Below are 20,492 nucleotides of genomic sequence, written 5' to 3' on the forward strand. Positions count from 1 at the left end.
ATTGTCAAAATTGTCAAAATTGTCAAAATTATCAAAATTGTCAAAATTGTCAAAATTGTCAAAATTGTCAAAATTGTCAAAATTATCAAAATTGTCAAAATTGTCAAAATTGTCAAAATTGTCAAAATTGTCAAAATTTTCAACAGTTTTTGCACCTTTGGTAGTGGAAACAAGGGTACGTTCTAACGGTCAACTTTCGAATCTTTTATTTCGGGCGAAGTTCACTTCCGCGAATAGTGGTTTGGTTTCGAGCTCAATCGGCGGAGCAAAGAGTTTTGGGAAGAAGTGGAGAATTTCCTCAAAGTGCGTGATAAAGACGATTTATAAACAATTTAGTTGGTCTCGACAACAGGAGATCCTCCCGATAGAAATGATAGGACACTGCCTGAATAAATGGATCGATCGGGAACCTTCGGAAAGCTTATTATTTTGTCGTTAGTCCCAGCTGATGAGCATTACCCATTACCCAAAATTCCGCTCATCATCAGCAAATCTCTTGATGATGGGAATTGATAGGAAAAGTGGTTCGGGGCCATCTGGTCCTGGCCACGGCCAATCTGGCCGGTTACGAAACCCGGAAAATCTAAATGATCAAATTTTAACTTGCGACACATCATTGGGCTAGTGAAGTAGACAATGTGCAACTCGAGACCCCATACACCCAACCCTCGGGTAGTGGTCATATCACCTCTTGTCTGCAACTCCGATTCTCTACCTCCCCGTGGTACTAGCTGGGGTGCGAGCAACCTTAGCGGAGATCGGGTACCCAACCCCGGTGGATGCTTTGGTCGCATGCAGAATGAGTTAGGGGGCTTCGTACGCGTCTGTTCTCCATGTTAGGGGCGGCGTGCGGAGTGCAACAACGTCCTGGTGGTGTTTGGGACCCAAAACAGCAACATCACGACGGTCCTCCTGCGAGATAGTGGGGTTAGCTGCGGGCCCTGCGAGCCTGTGACTACTAAAAAAACATAAGCAACGAATAACGAACAACAATTTTCGGATGGAAATCGGCAAAGACCCACGCGACGAAAAGGGACTAGCGATTGGAAACTTGGAACATGGAACTGCCAATCTCTAAATTTTGTGGGCAGTACCCACGTGCTCTCCAACGAATTGAAGAGCCGCAAATTCGACATCGTAGCGCTGCAGGAGGTATGCTGGAAGGGCTCCACGGTACGAACGTATCCAGATGGTCGTGCTATCTACCAGAGCTGCGGCAACACACACGAGCTTGGAACAGCTTTTATAGTGATGGGAAAGATGCAAAAGCGCGTGATCGGGTGGTGGCCGATCAACTCACGAATGTGCCGGTTGAGAATCAAGGGCCGGTTCTTCAACATCAGCATCATCAACGTGCACAGCCCTCACCTCGGAAGTACCGGTGACGACAAAGACGAATTCTACGCGCAGCTGGAGCGTGAATACGACCGTTGCCCAAAACATGATATCAAGATCGTCATCGGGGATTTCAATGCTCAGGTCGGCCAGGAGGAGGAATTTAAACCGACAATTGGAATGTTCAGCGCGCACCAGCTGACCAACGAAAACGGCCTTAGACTTATTGATTTCGCCGCCTCCAAACGAATGGCCGTACGTAGTACCTTTTTTCAGCACCGCCTCCCACACAAGTACACCTGGAGATCACCGTACCAAACGCAATCACAGATCGACCACGTTTTGATCGACAGCCGGCACTTTTCGGACATCATCGACGTCAGATCCTGTCGGGGCGCCAACATCGAGTCGGACCATTATCTGGTGATGGTGAAGATGCGCCCAAAACTCTCCGTAGTGAACAACAAGCGAAACCGGCGCCCGCCTCGGTTAAACATCGCGCGACTGAAGCAACCTGAGGTCGCGGCAGACTACGCGCAATCGGTCGAAGCAGCACTGCCGGCAGAGGGCGAGCTTGACGAAGCCCCTCTCGAGGACTGTTGGGATACCATCAAAACAGCCATCAACAGTGCGGCGGAGAACGTCATCGGTTATGTGGAGCGATCTCGACGGAACGACTGGTTCGACGAGGAGTGTAGGAGGGTGATGGACGAAAAAAATGCCGCGCGGGCGGCAGTAGTGCAAAGAGGCACCCGTCGAAATGTGGAAAATCACCGACAGCGGAAGAGGCAGCGAGTCCGACTTTTCCAGGAGAAAAAGCGCCGCCTGGAGGAGGAGGAGCTCCAGGAGCTGGAGCAGCTGCATCGTTCCCAAGAAACACGAAAGTTCTATCAGAAACTCAACGCATCCCGCAAAGGCTTCGTGCCGCAAGCCGAAATGTGCCGGGATAAGGACGGGGGTATCCTGACGGACAATCGTGAGGTGATCAAAAGGTGGAAGCAGTACTTCGATGAACACCTGAACGGCGCACATGCAGGAGATCAAGACGGTGGGGGAAGGTACATCGCCGGCGTAGCCAACGACGAAGAGGAGCCACTTCCAACGATGAGTGAAGTTAAGGAAGCCATTCGCCAGCTGAATAGAAACAAGTCGGCTGGGAAGGATGGCATCGCAGCTGAACTCATCAAAATGGGCCCGGACAGGTTGGCCGATTGCCTACATCGGTTGATAATCCGGATCTGGGACATAGAACAGCTACCGGAGGAGTGGAAGGAGGGAGTAATATGCCCCATCTACAAGAAGGGCGACAAATTGGACTGTGAGAACTACCGAGCGATCACTGTCCTCAATGCCGCCTACAAAGTGTTGTCCCGAATCCTACTCCGCCGCCTAACGCCACAAGCAAACAGATTCGTGGGAAGTCATCAGGCCGGCTTCATGGAGGGACGGTCTACGACGGACCAGATATTCACATTGCGGCAAATCCTCCAAAAATGCCGTGAACACCAAGTCCCTACGCATCATCTATTCATCGACTTCAAAGCCGCATACGACACGATCGACCGTAACGAGCTATGGAAAATAATGGACGAGAACGGCTTTTCCGGGAAGCTGATTAGACTGATCAAGGCGACGATGGATGGAACGCAGTGCTGTGTGCGGATTTCGGGTGAATTGTCGAGTTCATTCGAATCGCGCAGGGGGCTTCGACAAGGTGATGGTCTATCCTGCATGATGTTCAACGTGGCGCTAGAAGGTGTTATTCGACGAGCGGTGGGCGAAATGCGGGGCACGATTTTCAACAGATCCAGTCAACTTATCTGCTTTGCCGATGACATTGATATAGTCGGCAGATCATCTGCGGCTTTGGAGGAGATCTACCGCAAACTGAAACGCGAAGCAGGAAGGATTGGGTTGATGATTAATACGTCCAAGACGAAGTACATGCTGGCCTGCGGATCCGAGACCGACCGAACCCGCTTGTCCAGTAATAACAAGGTCACGATCGACGGCGACGACCTGGAGATAGTCGAAGACTTTGTCTATCTCGGCTCACTGGTGACCGCAGACAATGACACCAGCCGTGAGATCCGGAGGCGAATTATCAGCGGAAGTCGTGCCTACTATGGACTCCACAAGCAACTGCGGTCGAGAAGACTTTGCCCTCGCACGAAGTGTAACCTGTATATGACGCTTATTAGACCGGTTGTTCTCTACGGGCACGAGACATGGATATTGCTCGAGGAGGACCTGCGTACACTCGGAGTATTCGAGCGACGAGTGTTAAGAACCATCTTTGGCGGCGTACAGGAGAACGGAGTGTGGAGGCGAAGGATGAACCACGAGCTCGCGCGCCTCTACGGCGAACCCAGTATCCAGAAGGTGGTGAAGGCTGGCCGGATACGCTGGGCGGGACATGTTGCGAGAATGCCGGACGACTGTCCTGCAAAACAGGTGTTCGCTACGAATCCGGTAGGAACAAGACGAAAGGGGGCGCAACGAGCGAGATGGTTAGACCAAGTGGAGCGTGATCTGGCGAACGTGGGGTGCCCGAGAAATTGGAGAACGGTTGCTATGAACCGAGTGAATTTTAGGAATTATGTTCGTCAAGTTATGTCGTGAGACGGAATACTATGTAAATAAATAAAATAAACATCATTGGAAAGCTTTTGGCCTGTACATGATGGGAATTGATAGGAAAAGTGGTTCGGGGCCATCTGGTCCTGGCCACGGCCAATCTGGCCGGTTCCGAAATCCGGAAAATCAAAATGATCAGATTTTAACTTGCGACACATCATTAGAAAGCTTTTGGCCTGTACATGATGGGAATTGATAGGAAAAGTGGTTTAAATTCATTTATTTGTTAGAGCGTCAAAGATGGTAAAACGAAAAAAATCAGAACAAAAAATATATATATTTTTTTAAATGTATGTAAATTTTTTCCTGTTTATTTACCGTACGAGTATTTCGAACCACTTTTCCTATCAATTCCTATCATGTACAGGCCAAGAGCTTTCCAATGATGTGTCGCAAGTTAAAATCTGATCATTTTGATTTTCCGGGTTTCGGAACCGGCCAGATTGGCCGTGGCCAGGACCAGATGGCCCCGAACCACTTTTCTTATTATTTCTTATCATATGCAGGCCAAGAGCTTTCCAATGATGTGTCGCAAGTTAAATTGATCATTTTGATTTTCCGGGTTTCGTAACCGGCCAGATTGACCGTGGCCAGGACCAGATGACCCCGAACCACTTTTCTTATTATTTCTTATCATATGCAGGCCAATAGCTTTCCAATGATGTGTCGCAAGTTAAAATCTGATCATTTTAATTTTCCGGATTTCGGAACCGGCCAGATTGGCCGTGGCCAGGACCAGATAGCCCCGAACCACTTTTCCTATCAATTCCCATCATATACAAGCCAAGAGCTTTCCAATGATGTGTCGCAAGTTAAAATCTGATCATTTTGATTTTCCGGGTTTCGTAACCGGCCAGATTGGCCGTGGCCAGGACCAGATGGCCCCGAACCACTTTTCCTATCAATTCCCATTATGTACATACACGCCAAGAGCTTTCTAATGATGTGTCGCGACTCGCAAGTTAAAATCTGATCATTTTTATTTTTCGGATTCCGGAACCGGCCAGATTGACCAGTCCACACGGCAAATTCAGCAAGGAACCGTTTTGACTGTCGCGACTGTCATTTTAATAACATTTCATTTTGATTCTGATGAATGTTACGATTACATTCTGTGACACTCAAAATGTTAAATGTCGCCATAACATTTGCCATTATGAATGTCATCGAAGCAACGACCGACATTCATCAGCTTATCGTAACATTTTTTCCCATGACTATGACAGTCTCGATGCAAGCTGTGACATTCGTCCCAAATGTTATTTGACATTTTTTCGAAGGAATTTCTTAGCGATGACATTCACAAAATGCAAAAAGGACATGACTGCGACAGTCGTTTTCGTACTGATGAATGTCGCTCTAGGCTTCAGAAAAATGTCGAATGACATTCGGACAGTTATCATCCCTGTGGGAGAAATTACTCCTCAAACTCGCTGGAGAATTGAGGAGGCCAACTGGGAACAGTAACAAGGTGCTCTTAGTGTCACTCGAGATGACAACGTAGAAGTACAAGTCGAAAAAATTACACAAAATATACTCAAAGCAGCCGAATTGTCCATCCCTCAATCTAAAGGCTTCATAGGAAAAAAGTGCGTCCCATGGTGGAATCCAACAATTGCAGAACTCGTGAAAAAAGGAGCAGTGCACTGACACGGCTGAAAAGCCAACAGAGCACACAGGCTGCAAAAGAAGCTTTCATCGAAGCAAAGAGAAAAATCTGGCAAGAACTTGCGGAAAATTTCTCCTCACAGACCTCGCTGAAGGAAATGTGGAGTAATTACCGGAAAATTCATGGCAAGAATCAGAACAGCCAAATAAGTTCGATATGCTACGATCGCAAAACAGCGACAGACTCTGATGCAATTTGTGAGCTCCTCGGAATCGCTTTTCAAAATGTGTCCAGCGAGAGTGCATACAGTCAAAATTTTGTTAGGCACAAACGGTGGGTTGAATCAAATCCGTTGTTAATACCTGCTGATTAGACTGGCCCATAACAAAAAAAATCCTTATATACCACGCGGCACCCCCTAGATTGGTGCATTTAGGTGAAAAAATGACTTTCTGAAAGTTTCAGGTCATTTGGTAAAAGCACGAGCTGGCGCAAAGGACTTGAAATTTGTATGGAGATTTTCGACAAAATGTATGAAAAATCGACATACTTTCACTCTTTGTATTCTAAAATATGTTTCCAGTGTGCTAGAAAGCTCAGAATTTCAGGAATTATAGTTCAAACAATGACAAAGAAGTTTGTAGAAGATTGTGACGCGATATGAGTTGACTGTGATGAGTTATCCGCAATTGAATGTGTGATTTTTTTCGCTCTTCTTTGATGTATCGTGAACGGTGTATGAGCTAATAAAATCGCACTAACTTGATCGCATCGTCACACAATGAAAATAACAAATAGAAAGTTTGTATCCTCGGAAAAGTTGCGAAAAAAGCTCTTACAAACATTATCGCGGGGTATTTAGACTTTGCCGAGGACACAAACTTTATATCTGTATTTCTCATTGTGTGACAATGCGATCAAGTTAGTACTAATAATTCACCCATACACCGTTCACGATATATCGATGAAATGCGAAAAAAAAATCACACATTCAATTGCGGATAACTCATCAGAGTCTATTCGTATAGCGTTACGATCTTCTACAAACTTGTTTGTCATTGTTTGAACTATAATTCCTGAAATTCTGAGCTTTCTAGCACACTGGAAACATATTTTAGAATACAAAGAGTGAAAGTGTGTCGATTTTTCATACATTTTGTCGAAAATCTCCATACAAATTTCAAGTCCTTTGCGCCAGCTCGTGTTTCTGCCAAATGACCTGAAACTTTCAGAAAGTCATTTTTTCACCTAAATGCACCAATTTAGGGGGTGCCGCGTTGAAAAAAAAGTGATAAAAATCATCCCATACAAATTTGGGCCAGTCTACTGCTGATACAGGCCATCACAACCGGAGCTTCAGCATGTACGAACTCGAAGAAGCGTAAGAAGGACTTAAAGGCTTCTCACCAGGACTGGACAATATCCATTACGGGATGATAACCCATCTCCCCTTAGATGGTAAACAATTGCTTCTGGATACATACAATCGGCTGTGGGAAGTATCTGTTTACCCGACGGAATGGACGAAATTGTCGTGCCAATATTTAAAGGCAAAGGGCAGCGCTCAGACCCTCTGAACTATCGCCCAATTTATCTCAACAGCTGTTTAGGAAAGGTCTTTGAACGCATGATCAACAATCGACTGGTGCACCTGCTGGAAACCAGAGGATTGCTCTATAAACATCAATATGCGTTTCGAAAGGGAAGAAGCACCACAGATCACCTCTGCACGTTGGAAGAGATAATCCGTGAAGTGTTTAGCAAAAACCTTGTAGCACAGATAGCCTTCCTGGACATAAGCGAGGCAAAGGACATGCCGGCTTTGTTTGGAACAGTTGGCGAACAACAACATCGGTGGAGAAAAGCTAAGTTTCTACAAGAAACACTACGCAAAAGAGTTTTCCAAGTAACAACGAATGGAAAAATGTCAAGCAGCAAAACGATGGAGACCGGCCTGTGCCAAGGTTCGGTTCTTAGTGTGATCATGTTTTTACTGGCAATAAATACCCTCACCAACTACCTGCCAGCAAATATACAATGCTTGATATACGCTGATGATGTCATCTTAATCGCAACCGATCCTGACGCCGAGAGCACAGAAAATAAGCTGCAAATTGCCCTTAACCAGCTTGAATCATGTGAATTGAAATCAGGAATCAAAATATCAGCAGAAAAGAGCGTCACTGTCGTATATCGTACACCTCTAAAGATGAAACCACCAAGCCGAAGCGACTCAAAACTGAATGGAGTCATAGTGCCTCGTAAGACCAGCCTTAAATGCCTTGAAGTAATACTCGACCAACACCTGAAGTTCCGAGCTCACGCCGAAGAGGTGAAAGCAGCATGCCAACAAAAAATAATCTTTATTCGAAGTATAGCTTCTAGAACTTGGGGAGGAGATCGGAATACCTTGCTAAAGTTGTACCGTTCAACAATATTGGAAAAACTTCTTTACGCAGCTCCTATCTTGTCCGCAATGGACGGAAAAGCTCTTCAATCCCTGGAAAAAGTACATAACGCAGGTCTCCGGGCGATAGTAGGTGCATTCATCACAAGCCCGATTGTGAGTCTCCAGGTCGAACCTGGAATCCCCAGTTTGAAAACATTAATCGATCAGCGAACTATGCTTTATACGGTTCGTCACTCAGCAGTTGGCCATGCAGTGCAAAATTTTGGAACTGAAGTCACCGCAGTGGACGAAAATAATGTCAGCAGCAGTAGCAGCAGCTCTAGTAACGAGGGTTCTAGTTCTGATGAACGGTGGGGAGAAAGACCGAGGATTCAAGCAAACACCTTCCAAAGTAGAGGACGAGATGGGATGAACGAACTAGGTGTTCACCTTCCAAGAATAGCTAGTTTTGGAATCCCAGAATGCCCACCATGGCACAGAACGAAGCCTCGAGTAGATAAAAGTCTGCACATAAAACTTGCTCAAGGAGCCCCTCCAATCAAAAATTCAAAATTGTATAAATTTCTAAGAAATTTTAAAATTATCATTAAAATTTAGAATAAGATGTAAAAATAACTAACAACACCGTAGTGAAATTACCACAATACTGTTATGATGTTGTTTTCTCTATTATGCCTTCTTTTGAATTCGGAATGCAGTTTTGAGTTGAAGGGAGAAAGTTATAATTTAATCATTCAGCTTTGTATTTCTCCCTTTTTTTTGTATTCCTCCCTTTTTTTGTATTTCTCCCTTGTTTTTGTAACTTTCTTCCCTCTGTTCAAAACTTCATTCTGGTTTCGAAAGAAATGATAAAAGAGAACACGGAAATCAAATCTACAAATTCTTTTCAAAGTTCTAAGGATTGAACAAAATTCTTAAGAAACAAAAGTAATCAAAAACGACGAAACGAAACCTAACGTCAGTTCATTACATCAACCAAAATCTAAATGCACCGCACAGACAATCTGAATGCAAAACACGAACGTTTTTCCCCCCAACGAAAAACCACAACTCAACCATCATCTACTCATTCACTGCACAAAAAGTTCCCTCAGAGAATCCCAAATAGGTGTACTTACTTTACCATTTTCTCTTGTTTTTCTCGTTCCAGGTAATTTACTTCCGCTACGAAAACAAATCTACAACGTGACATTTTGGATGAGTTTACACTAGGTGCACAAAACTGAGAAATGGCAGGTATTTTCTAGCTTGCATACTTTTAGGGGTAAATATTTCACTCTGTAAATAAAACTTTAAGGATTGTACGAAATTCATTCCAGTTTTTGCTTTTTTCAGAACCCTAGTAATTAAAAAAATTTTGAACTTCGATTTTTGCTATAAAAACTACGATATTAACCAAGGCTGTAAAGAATTTAATCCTCATTAGTAATGAACAGTTGACCCAAGAAGATATTCATCACGTTTTGAGACATTCTTGGTTACCTTGGACTGCCTGAACGTGATGAATGAACGATCGTCCATTCGCATTCCAGTTGAAGCAAGTTGAAATAGAAGTTTTCTAGATCTGGACGGTTCTGATGAAAGCATTGCGCTCGAAGTTGAAACCGAAAACATGAAGCGTGTGGATGGTTATAAATGAAATTTTCCTTCCAAATCCATTTTTCCTCCATCTCTCATTTGGTTGTTCTCGAAGCTCGCAGAAAAGCATTTGTCATTTCGTTGCACTTGTACTCGAAACTGCGAAAAGATTCTGACGGTTTTGCGAGGTGGCCTGTCATAATTCGTTCCACTGTTCCACCATATTTGTTTTGATGATAAATAAATCCTGTTAGCGTTGCACCTTGCAAGCTGGTGAAGATGGAAGTTGGAAGATGCGATGAGTGTTGTGTACCGAAAACTGTCATCGTCGACTGTCAACGGTTTCTCTCCTCTGGGAGATTTGTTTCTAAACGAACTGGGACTGCAAGCTGCAGAAGTGCACGTGGATGTTAAGTGTTTGAGCAATTTGCATGTCTCTCGTTTTGAAAGCTGCAAGCTGCTTTCGGTTTGAACTGTGAAGTTTTCTAATTGGAATGACTTTCCGATTAAGAGAAATCAAGAGAAAACGTAAGCTATGAGTTGAAGATGAAAAACATACATCAATTCAGATAAATTCTTTGGGAGAGAGCTTTTCACTCCGAATTTTGATACTAATGCTTAAAAAAGTTTTCAAAAAATTCGGCATTTTAACAAAAACAAAAGAAAATTAAAATAAAAAAAATCCAAATTTTATCAAATTAAATTTTTTTTAAGAAATTGGAGATTAAAAAAATACCAAGTACAAATTCAAGAAGAGAAAATTAACCCAATAGAGAAATCTACAATCATTGAAAAATAAACCAAAAAAAGGAACTGAGAATTCACAGAAATAATAAACAATGATACGAAACAAAGACATAAATGACACAAAAAATGACAAAAATGACAAAAATGACAAAAATGACAAAAATGACAAAAATGACAAAAATGACAAAAATGACAAAAATGACAAAAATGACAAAAATGACAAAAATGACCAAAATGACAAAAATGACAAAAATGACAAAAATGACAAAAATGACAAAAATGACAAAAATGACAAAAATGACAAAAATGACAAAAATGACAAAAATGACCAAAATGACAAAAATGACAAAAATGACAAAAATGACAAAAATGACAAAAATGACAAAAATGACAAAAATGACAAAAATGACAAAAACGACAAAAATGACAAAAATGACAAAAATGACAAAAATGACAAAAATGACAAAAATGACAAAAATGACAAAAATGACAAAAATGACAAAAATGACAAAAATGACAAAAATGACAAAAATGACAAAAATGACAAAAATGACAAAAATGACAAAAATGACAAAAATGACAAAAATGACAAAAATGACAAAAATGACAAAAATGACAAAAATGACAAAAATGACAAAAATGACAAAAATGACAAAAATGACAAAAATGACAAAAATGACAAAAATGACAAAAATGACAAAAATGACAAAAATGACAAAAATGACAAAAATGACAAAAATGACAAAAATGACAAAAATGACAAAAATGACAAAAATGACAAAAATGACAAAAATGACAAAAATGACAAAAATGACAAAAATGACAAAAATGACAAAAATGACAAAAATGACAAAAATGACAAAAATGACAAAAATGACAAAAATGACAAAAATGACAAAAATGACAAAAATGACAAAAATGACAAAAATGACAAAAATGACAAAAATGACAAAAATGACAAAAATGACAAAAATGACAAAAATGACAAAAATGACAAAAATGACAAAAATGACAAAAATGACAAAAATGACAAAAATGACAAAAATGACAAAAAATGACAAAAATGACAAAAATGACAAAAATGACAAAAATGACAAAAATGACAAAAATGACAAAAATGACAAAAATGACAAAAATGACAAAAATGACAAAAATGACAAAAATGACAAAAATGACAAAAATGACAAAAATGACAAAAATGACAAAAATGACAAAAATGACAAAAATGACAAAAATGACAAAAATGACAAAAATGACAAAAATGACAAAAATGACAAAAATGACAAAAATGACAAAAATGACAAAAATGACAAAAATGACAAAAATGACAAAAATGACAAAAATGACAAAAATGACAAAAATGACAAAAATGACAAAAATGACAAAAATGACAAAAATGACAAAAATGACAAAAATGACAAAAATGACAAAAATGACAAAAATGACAAAAATGACAAAAATGACAAAAATGACAAAAATGACAAAAATGACAAAAATGACAAAAATGACAAAAATGACAAAAATGACAAAAATGACAAAAATGACAAAAATGACAAAAATGACAAAAATGACAAAAATGACAAAAATGACAAAAATGACAAAAATGACAAAAATGACAAAAATGACAAAAATGACAAAAATGACAAAAATGACAAAAATGACAAAAATGACAAAAATGACAAAAATGACAAAAATGACAAAATGACAAAAATGACAAAAATGACAAAAATGACAAAAATGACAAAAATGACAAAAATGACAAAAATGACAAAAATGACAAAAATGACAAAAATGACAAAAATGACAAAAATGACAAAAATGACAAAAATGACAAAAATGACAAAAATGACAAAAATGACAAAAATGACAAAAATGACAAAAATGACAAAAATGACAAAAATGACAAAAATGACAAAAATGACAAAAATGACAAAAATGACAAAAATGACAAAAATGACAAAAATGACAAAAATGACAAAAATGACAAAAATGACAAAAATGACAAAAATGACAAAAATGACAAAAATGACAAAAATGACAAAAATGACAAAAATGACAAAAATGACAAAAATGACAAAAATGACAAAAATGACAAAAATGACAAAAATGACAAAAATGACAAAAATGACAAAAATGACAAAAATGACAAAAATGACAAAAATGACAAAAATGACAAAAATGACAAAAATGACAAAAATGACAAAAATGACAAAAATGACAAAAATGACAAAAATGACAAAAATGACAAAAATGACAAAAATGACAAAAATGACAAAAATGACAAAAATGACAAAAATGACAAAAATGACAAAAATGACAAAAATGACAAAAATGACAAAAATGACAAAAATGACAAAAATGACAAAAATGACAAAAATGACAAAAATGACAAAAATGACAAAAATGACAAAAATGACAAAAATGACAAAAATGACAAAAATGACAAAAATGACAAAAATGACAAAAATGACAAAAATGACAAAAATGACAAAAATGACAAAAATGACAAAAATGACAAAAATGACAAAAATGACAAAAATGACAAAAATGACAAAAATGACAAAAATGACAAAAATGACAAAAAATGACAAAAATGACAAAAATGACAAAAATGACAAAAATGACAAAAATGACAAAAATGACAAAAATGACAAAAATGACAAAAATGACAAAAATGACAAAAATGACAAAAATGACAAAAATGACAAAAATGACAAAAATGACAAAAATGACAAAAATGACAAAAATGACAAAAATGACAAAAATGACAAAAATGACAAAAATGACAAAAATGACAAAAATGACAAAAATGACAAAAATGACAAAAATGACAAAAATGACAAAAATGACAAAAATGACAAAAATGACAAAAATGACAAAAATGACAAAAATGACAAAAATGACAAAAATGACAAAAATGACAAAAATGACAAAAATGACAAAAATGACAAAAATGACAAAAATGACAAAAATGACAAAAATGACAAAAATGACAAAAATGACAAAAATGACAAAAATGACAAAAATGACAAAAATGACAAAAATGACAAAAATGACAAAAATGACAAAAATGACAAAAATGACAAAAATGACAAAAATGACAAAAATGACAAAAATGACAAAAATGACAAAAATGACAAAAATGACAAAAATGACAAAAATGACAAAAATGACAAAAATGACAAAAATGACAAAAATGACAAAAATGACAAAAATGACAAAAATGACAAAAATGACAAAAATGACAAAAATGACAAAAATGACAAAAATGACAAAAATGACAAAAATGACAAAAATGACAAAAATGACAAAAATGACAAAAATGACAAAAATGACAAAAATGACAAAAATGACAAAAATGACAAAAATGACAAAAATGACAAAAATGACAAAAATGACAAAAATGACAAAAATGACAAAAATGACAAAAATGACAAAAATGACAAAAATGACAAAAATGACAAAAATGACAAAAATGACAAAAATGACAAAAATGACAAAAATGACAAAAATGACAAAAATGACAAAAATGACAAAAATGACAAAAATGACAAAAATGACAAAAATGACAAAAATGACAAAAATGACAAAAATGACAAAAATGACAAAAATGACAAAAATGACAAAAATGACAAAAATGACAAAAATGACAAAAATGACAAAAATGACAAAAATGACAAAAATGACAAAAATGACAAAAATGACAAAAATGACAAAAATGACAAAAATGACAAAAAATGACAAAAATGACAAAAATGACAAAAATGACAAAAATGACAAAAATGACAAAAATGACAAAAATGACAAAAATGACAAAAATGACAAAAATGACAAAAATGACAAAAATGACAAAAATGACAAAAATGACAAAAATGACAAAAATGACAAAAATGACAAAAATGACAAAAATGACAAAAATGACAAAAATGACAAAAATGACAAAAATGACAAAAATGACAAAAATGACAAAAATGACAAAAATGACAAAAATGACAAAAATGACAAAAATGACAAAAATGACAAAAATGACAAAAATGACAAAAATGACAAAAATGACAAAAATGACAAAAATGACAAAAATGACAAAAATGACAAAAATGACAAAAATGACAAAAATGACAAAAATGACAAAAATGACAAAAATGACAAAAATGACAAAAATGACAAAAATGACAAAAATGACAAAAATGACAAAAATGACAAAAATGACAAAAATGACAAAAATGACAAAAATGACAAAAATGACAAAAATGACAAAAATGACAAAAATGACAAAAATGACAAAAATGACAAAAATGACAAAAATGACAAAAATGACAAAAATGACAAAAATGACAAAAATGACAAAAATGACAAAAATGACAAAAATGACAAAAATGACAAAAATGACAAAAATGACAAAAATGACAAAAATGACAAAAATGACAAAAATGACAAAAATGACAAAAATGACAAAAATGACAAAAATGACAAAAATGACAAAAATGACAAAAATGACAAAAATGACAAAAATGACAAAAATGACAAAAATGACAAAAATGACAAAAATGACAAAAATGACAAAAATGACAAAAATGACAAAAATGACAAAAATGACAAAAATGACAAAAATGACAAAAATGACAAAAATGACAAAAATGACAAAAATGACAAAAATGACAAAAATGACAAAAATGACAAAAATGACAAAAATGACAAAAATGACAAAAATGACAAAAAATGACAAAAATGACCAAAATGACAAAAATGACAAAAATGACAAAAATGACAAAAATGACAAAAATGACAAAAATGACAAAAATGACCAAAATGACAAAAATGACAAAAATGACAAAAATGACAAAAATGACAAAAATGACAAAAATGACAAAAATGACAAAAATGACAAAAATGACAAAAATGACAAAAATGACAAAAATGACAAAAATGACAAAAATGACAAAAATGACAAAAATGACAAAAATGACAAAAATGACAAAAATGACAAAAATGACAAAAATGACAAAAATGACAAAAATGACAAAAATGACAAAAATGACAAAAATGACAAAAATGACAAAAATGACAAAAATGACAAAAATGACAAAAATGACAAAAATGACAAAAATGACAAAAATGACAAAAAATGATAAAAAATGATAAAAATGACAAAAATGACAAAAATCACAAAAATGACAAAAATTTCAAAAATTTCAAAAGGGACTAAATATTTCAAAAATGTTAAAAATTATCGAAATTAAAAATCACAAAAATTATCCAATTTACAAATCAAATTTACAAATATTTCGTTCAAACTGGAAAGGTTGGGACATCAGTTAAAATGAACAAAATTCCTGAAGTGTGGGGGCCATAATCATTTGATGCTTGTGCGGAGCGCTAGGGTGCAACTAGTGAATATTTATCTTGATTTTGGTTGTGAAGCTCAGTCCTTCCCATAGTTTTTACTTCATGTTCCTTTCTAAACATGCATACATACATACATCCCATTCACCTCAAGTAAGTATCATCCCACACACAAGTGTTGTGAAAGAATTTTCCAACTTCAAGAATGTGTAATGGTCCCCCGTGGGTCGAAATTTGCATACCTAACTGTTTCGGAGCTTGTTTGCGACCATAATTGATGGTTGGAGAAGATTTGCCACAAATTGATTATTCCTGCACCAAGTTTGCACATCACGGTAAAATGGTTTGTATTTTTTATCAACTACTTTTTCGAGGAAACAAACATTAGAGTGCATTTTTGCAAATATTAAGCTAAGGTTGAAGAAATTTCACACCTAAACCAGTGAAGGTTGCTCATGTGTGTCGTTTGGTGTTAAATTTTTCCCATTGCATATGTTTTGGCCTAGAACGAGCCACCTTCGAGAGTCTAACGAAACAAGATTAGCGGATAATTTTGGCAAATATTTACCGTTTCTTGTCATGTCATTTTGGCAAACAATGCCGATGAAGCTGGGGCGAGTCGTGTAAAAAGGCGCCATATTTCATACAAATGCGTCAACGAAAAACGCCTACCCCCAGAAGCAATCTGCGGCTTAAACCACCTCGTTCTTCGGAGAGGCAACAACCAAGAGATTCTAAAATTGGTCGATAGCGTGCTTCCACTTGATGTCGTTAAAGCAAACTTCGGAAGCACCAGAATGCTAGCGCTGTTGTCGCTAAGCAATTAATTCCGGTCTCTGGAGTGTCTGGGAGCAAGAAGAGAAAAAGGGGGGAAAAAATAAGATAAACTCTTTGTTTGCAGTGCATAACGTAGAGTTGTTGCCTTTTCTGGCAACAGTGTGCCTCCTAGAGTCGCAAACAAACACCGGAGAAGATAACAAACTTGAAGGTTTTTTTTCGGTACCAGCTGAACGATTACTTATCCTGTTGTGCACTCAAAAACTAAGAGTTAGAATATGATGCTTTTTATAGGGCCAGGAGAATGAATTTTGTAATTGTTTTTGACTTCTTAATGAAGTTGAGTAGACATCTAGTGTTTTGCTGCCAAATTTGACTTAATTTAAACATTTTAGTCCATATTTTTTACGGTCGCCATGGGAGGAAAAGGGTTGATGTATAGCATCTGATAGCATTCCGAATTAACGAGCATGTACGTTGACGTCATAAAAATGGAACAGATTATATTTTCAAAAAAAAAATTAATAACATTGAACTGCGCACCATGAATTTAGAGAAAGGACAGAAAATTACTTAATTGTTCCGTAACTTGAAATCAAAAAGTTTATGAATTTTTTTTTATTTCATTTAGACTTATTGACAGATTTCAAAAGGTATTTTAGGCTTTCAAAAATTTTTTCATGATTATTTTCATGCAACTTGCTTAAAAAAATTCGTTTTGGAGGCATAAATGAAGAAATTTTACAAAAAACTATTTGTTTTTTTTTTTTTTTGTATGATTTTCCAAACAAAGTAAATAAATCCGGGTAAAATCCTGGATTTTTTCAATAAAATCCGGACACAGTTCTCAAATTTTTGTATTTAGTATCTCGGCAAACCCGGATAAAATCGGGCAATCTGGTAACCTTAATCTAGAATACAATTTCTCAAAAAAAGTAGAAACAAGGTGGATGTGAGTAGTCAATCAAGCTAAGCTAAGCTAAGCTAAGCTAATACAATTTCTCAAAAAAGTAGAAATCTTGTATTCCATTGTCTAAGGAAAAATGACAAACACGATTCCTGGGGCGACCTTAGCCATTACAATGATACAGTGTTCTACAAAAATGACCCAAATGAAAGAAAACAAAAAGGTTGTACACATAAAATAATATTAAGATAGAAAAATATAAGAAAAAATGCAAGGATAATAAACTTTAGGTGAAAAATTAAACACAATTTTATTAAGCTTAAACAAGAATCATAAGTTTCTAGTCTAAGGTTAAGTTTTAATTTGGAGTATGGGGCCTTTGAAAAAAAAATCGGTAAACAATTAATAGGAAAAACAAAAAGTTCTGAACACTTATTCAGTATCGTCTTTTATGCTTTTATATCAAAATTGGGATTCAAGAAAATGTGTTATCTATAGTTGTACCAAATACTGACCTTTTCAACTATGCGGTAAATATTTGCGATAGCTATTTGTCTTCTTCAACTTCTCATATTTCACATTTCTCAATAAGTACTTTGATACCCTTACCCAGAATATCTGGCAACAATGTTGTGTTACCACGAACCCAATTTGAGTAGTCTCGCTTAACAGTGTGATTATGTAAACATTTGTACCGCATTTGTTATCAGCATCCCCTTTCAATAGCAATGTTCGCAATTGCGAATTGCATGGAAAAACAAACGAACCAAAACAATGTATTGTTTCGGTTCGTCGCCGAATGTCCTCTGCTGTGAATGCGCCAGTCGGCTGATCGTCAGTCGTCATGTGTCGTAGGGAAAGCTGACCGCTTATCACTATGATGAACGCATACTTCACATCCAGATGCTTCTTCCGCTGATGGTTCCGCGCCTCTTTCAGGTACTGGATGCAAGGGATGTTGTATCGCATTAACATGCAAGGAGTGCTAACCACACCTAATTCACTCAGGAAGTTTGATAACAACAAATCTTCCTTGACTGCATGACAAAAGGGTCCTATCTCAGCTTTGGTGGACCAGTTGGACCACGAAACTAGATTCCCGAAGATCATGTAAGCGTAGCCTGATTCAGATCTTCGATCATCGGAGTCGTAGGCAAAATCTGCATCAGCATAACCGATGAGTGGTTCCGATTTCGCGTTTCTGCAAAATGCCAACGTCGTCGATCGTACCTCGAAGGTATCGCAGAATACGCTTCGGTTCTTGCCAATGCCTATCCGCCGGGCGGGCCTGGTATTTGCTAAGTGCGCTAAACGAAGCACAGATATCTGGTCTCGAAGATGTCGCCAGATATTGTAGACAACCGATCAATTCTTTGAATGGTTGTTTGGTGATAACCTTACCATCATTCAGCTTTGTCCAGCGAACTTTTGTGTCAAGCGATGAGATACGGGCAGAACCTTTCTCGACGTATCCTAATTGCGAAATCTCGATGACGCTATTTGAGAAGTCATCCCCAAGAAAGTCTTGACTTCCAGGAGATTCTTTATCTTGAAAAGCCTTCCAGGCTGAAGGTGAGTCCTCACTTGCAGGATCGGTAAACGCAGCAGTCACTCTTCAACGAATAGAAACCATGCTTTCTTATCTCGTCGTCGAATCGCTGGTTCCAAGCAAGAGCAGCTTGCTTTAAGTCATAGAGGCTTTTCCTCATTAGAACGACTTTCGATTTTCCAACGTCATCGTTTGGTAACTGCATGAAGATGACCTCTTCAAAATGTCCATTCAGGAATGCAGTTTTGATGTCCATCTGATGAACGACCTTACCGAATTCGTTGGCAAAGGCCAAGACGGTTTGAACGCTCTCCTTCTTGGCAACCGGTCCATAGGATTCCCAGCAGTCCAATCCTGGTCTTTGGGAACATCCTTTCGCGACCAATTGAGCCTTGTAGCGATCATCGTCCTTCACGGTGAACACCCACTTGGACAGGATGGGTTTCCTGTGGCCCGGGGGCAAGCTAACCGCTTCCCAAGTCTTGTTCTCCTGCACGGCTGTCATCTCCTCGTCGATGGCGACCTTCCAGGAATCCCAGTCGTCCCGGCGCTTCAGCTCAGGGATGTTCTAAGGTAGCTTCTCATCAACAACAGCAGCTACGTTAGCCACGTAGCGCTTTGTAGTTCCTCTTGTTAGCTTACTTTGTCTCAGGGCCGGTTCAGGAGTGAAGGAATCTTGGTCATCATTGTCATCGTCCGGGAACTCCGCGCTGCTCTCCTAGTCGCTCTCACCGTGATCCTCAACAACCACAGTGTTAACTACAGTGTGATCGAGATGCAAATGTGTTTTCGGGTGCTCGCACATCGACTGGCTGCTCGGATGTGCCTGCTCAAATTTAATGGCCTCTAGTGGGTCTTCGACAGGTTTTTCGATGCCATACTCTGGCGCAGCATCGCCACGCACTGGCTCTTAAACGCTGGTTTTATCGAAGACCACGTTGCGGTGAATCTCGTTGGATCGGCTCGAACTATTCCAAAACCGATACTCGTAATTTGCGTAACCCACGAACACCAGACGTTCCGCTTTTCCTTGGGAATCTGTGCGTACGCTGGACAACCGAAAATGCGCATGTTGCTTAGCTTTGGCCTCCAACCGCACGACATCTCCTGTCCGACCTCTTGTTGGTGATCTGTTTGTGAGGTACGCAGCACACAAAATAGCTTCGCCTCACATCGTCTTTGACAATTCGCTACCATGAATCATCGCTCTGGTCTTCTCCATCAGTGTTGGCTCGTCCGCTGACGCGGTTCTGCTGCGGAGAATACGGGATCGTGAATATCATCTAAACTCCTTTCTCAGAACAATGTTTTTGGAATTCGTTACGAACGTATTCACGCCCGTTGTCACATCGCAGCTTGCACAACTTCTGACAGAAGTATGCAGTTATAGCCTCGTACTGCTTGAAGTGCTCGAACACCTCGTTCTTGTGTTTGAGCAGATAGACGGTCATGAAGTGGGTAAAGTCGTCAATGAACGTGATGAAATAACGGAATCCGTCAAATGTCGGCACCTCCATACACCCACGAACGTCCGAATACACAAGCTCTAATAGTCTACCCGACCTAGGCAGCTCGACGTTGTGAAAACTGTTGGCAGATA

At 37.9% G+C, this 20,492-nt stretch overlaps 1 protein-coding gene across 5 annotated transcripts in view; it reads left to right on the forward strand.

The window, feature by feature from the left end:
• Window positions 1-20,492, forward strand: part of LOC129754424 (rap guanine nucleotide exchange factor 4) — a 489,369-nt gene that overhangs the window by 232,930 nt on the left and 235,947 nt on the right. Inside the window, exon 1 of one of the 5 annotated variants that reach the window (XM_055750491.1) lies at window positions 9,142-9,227. The exons of the other annotated variants lie outside the window; for them this stretch is intronic. The gene's annotated coding sequence lies outside the window, so the exon portion shown is untranslated. Of the gene's footprint in view, window positions 1-9,141; window positions 9,228-20,492 lie in introns of those variants that run through there. 5 annotated transcript variants of the gene reach the window in all.

Source organism: Uranotaenia lowii, chromosome 3, assembly GCF_029784155.1.
Source record: "Uranotaenia lowii strain MFRU-FL chromosome 3, ASM2978415v1, whole genome shotgun sequence".
Taxonomy (NCBI): Eukaryota; Metazoa; Arthropoda; class Insecta; order Diptera; family Culicidae; genus Uranotaenia; species Uranotaenia lowii.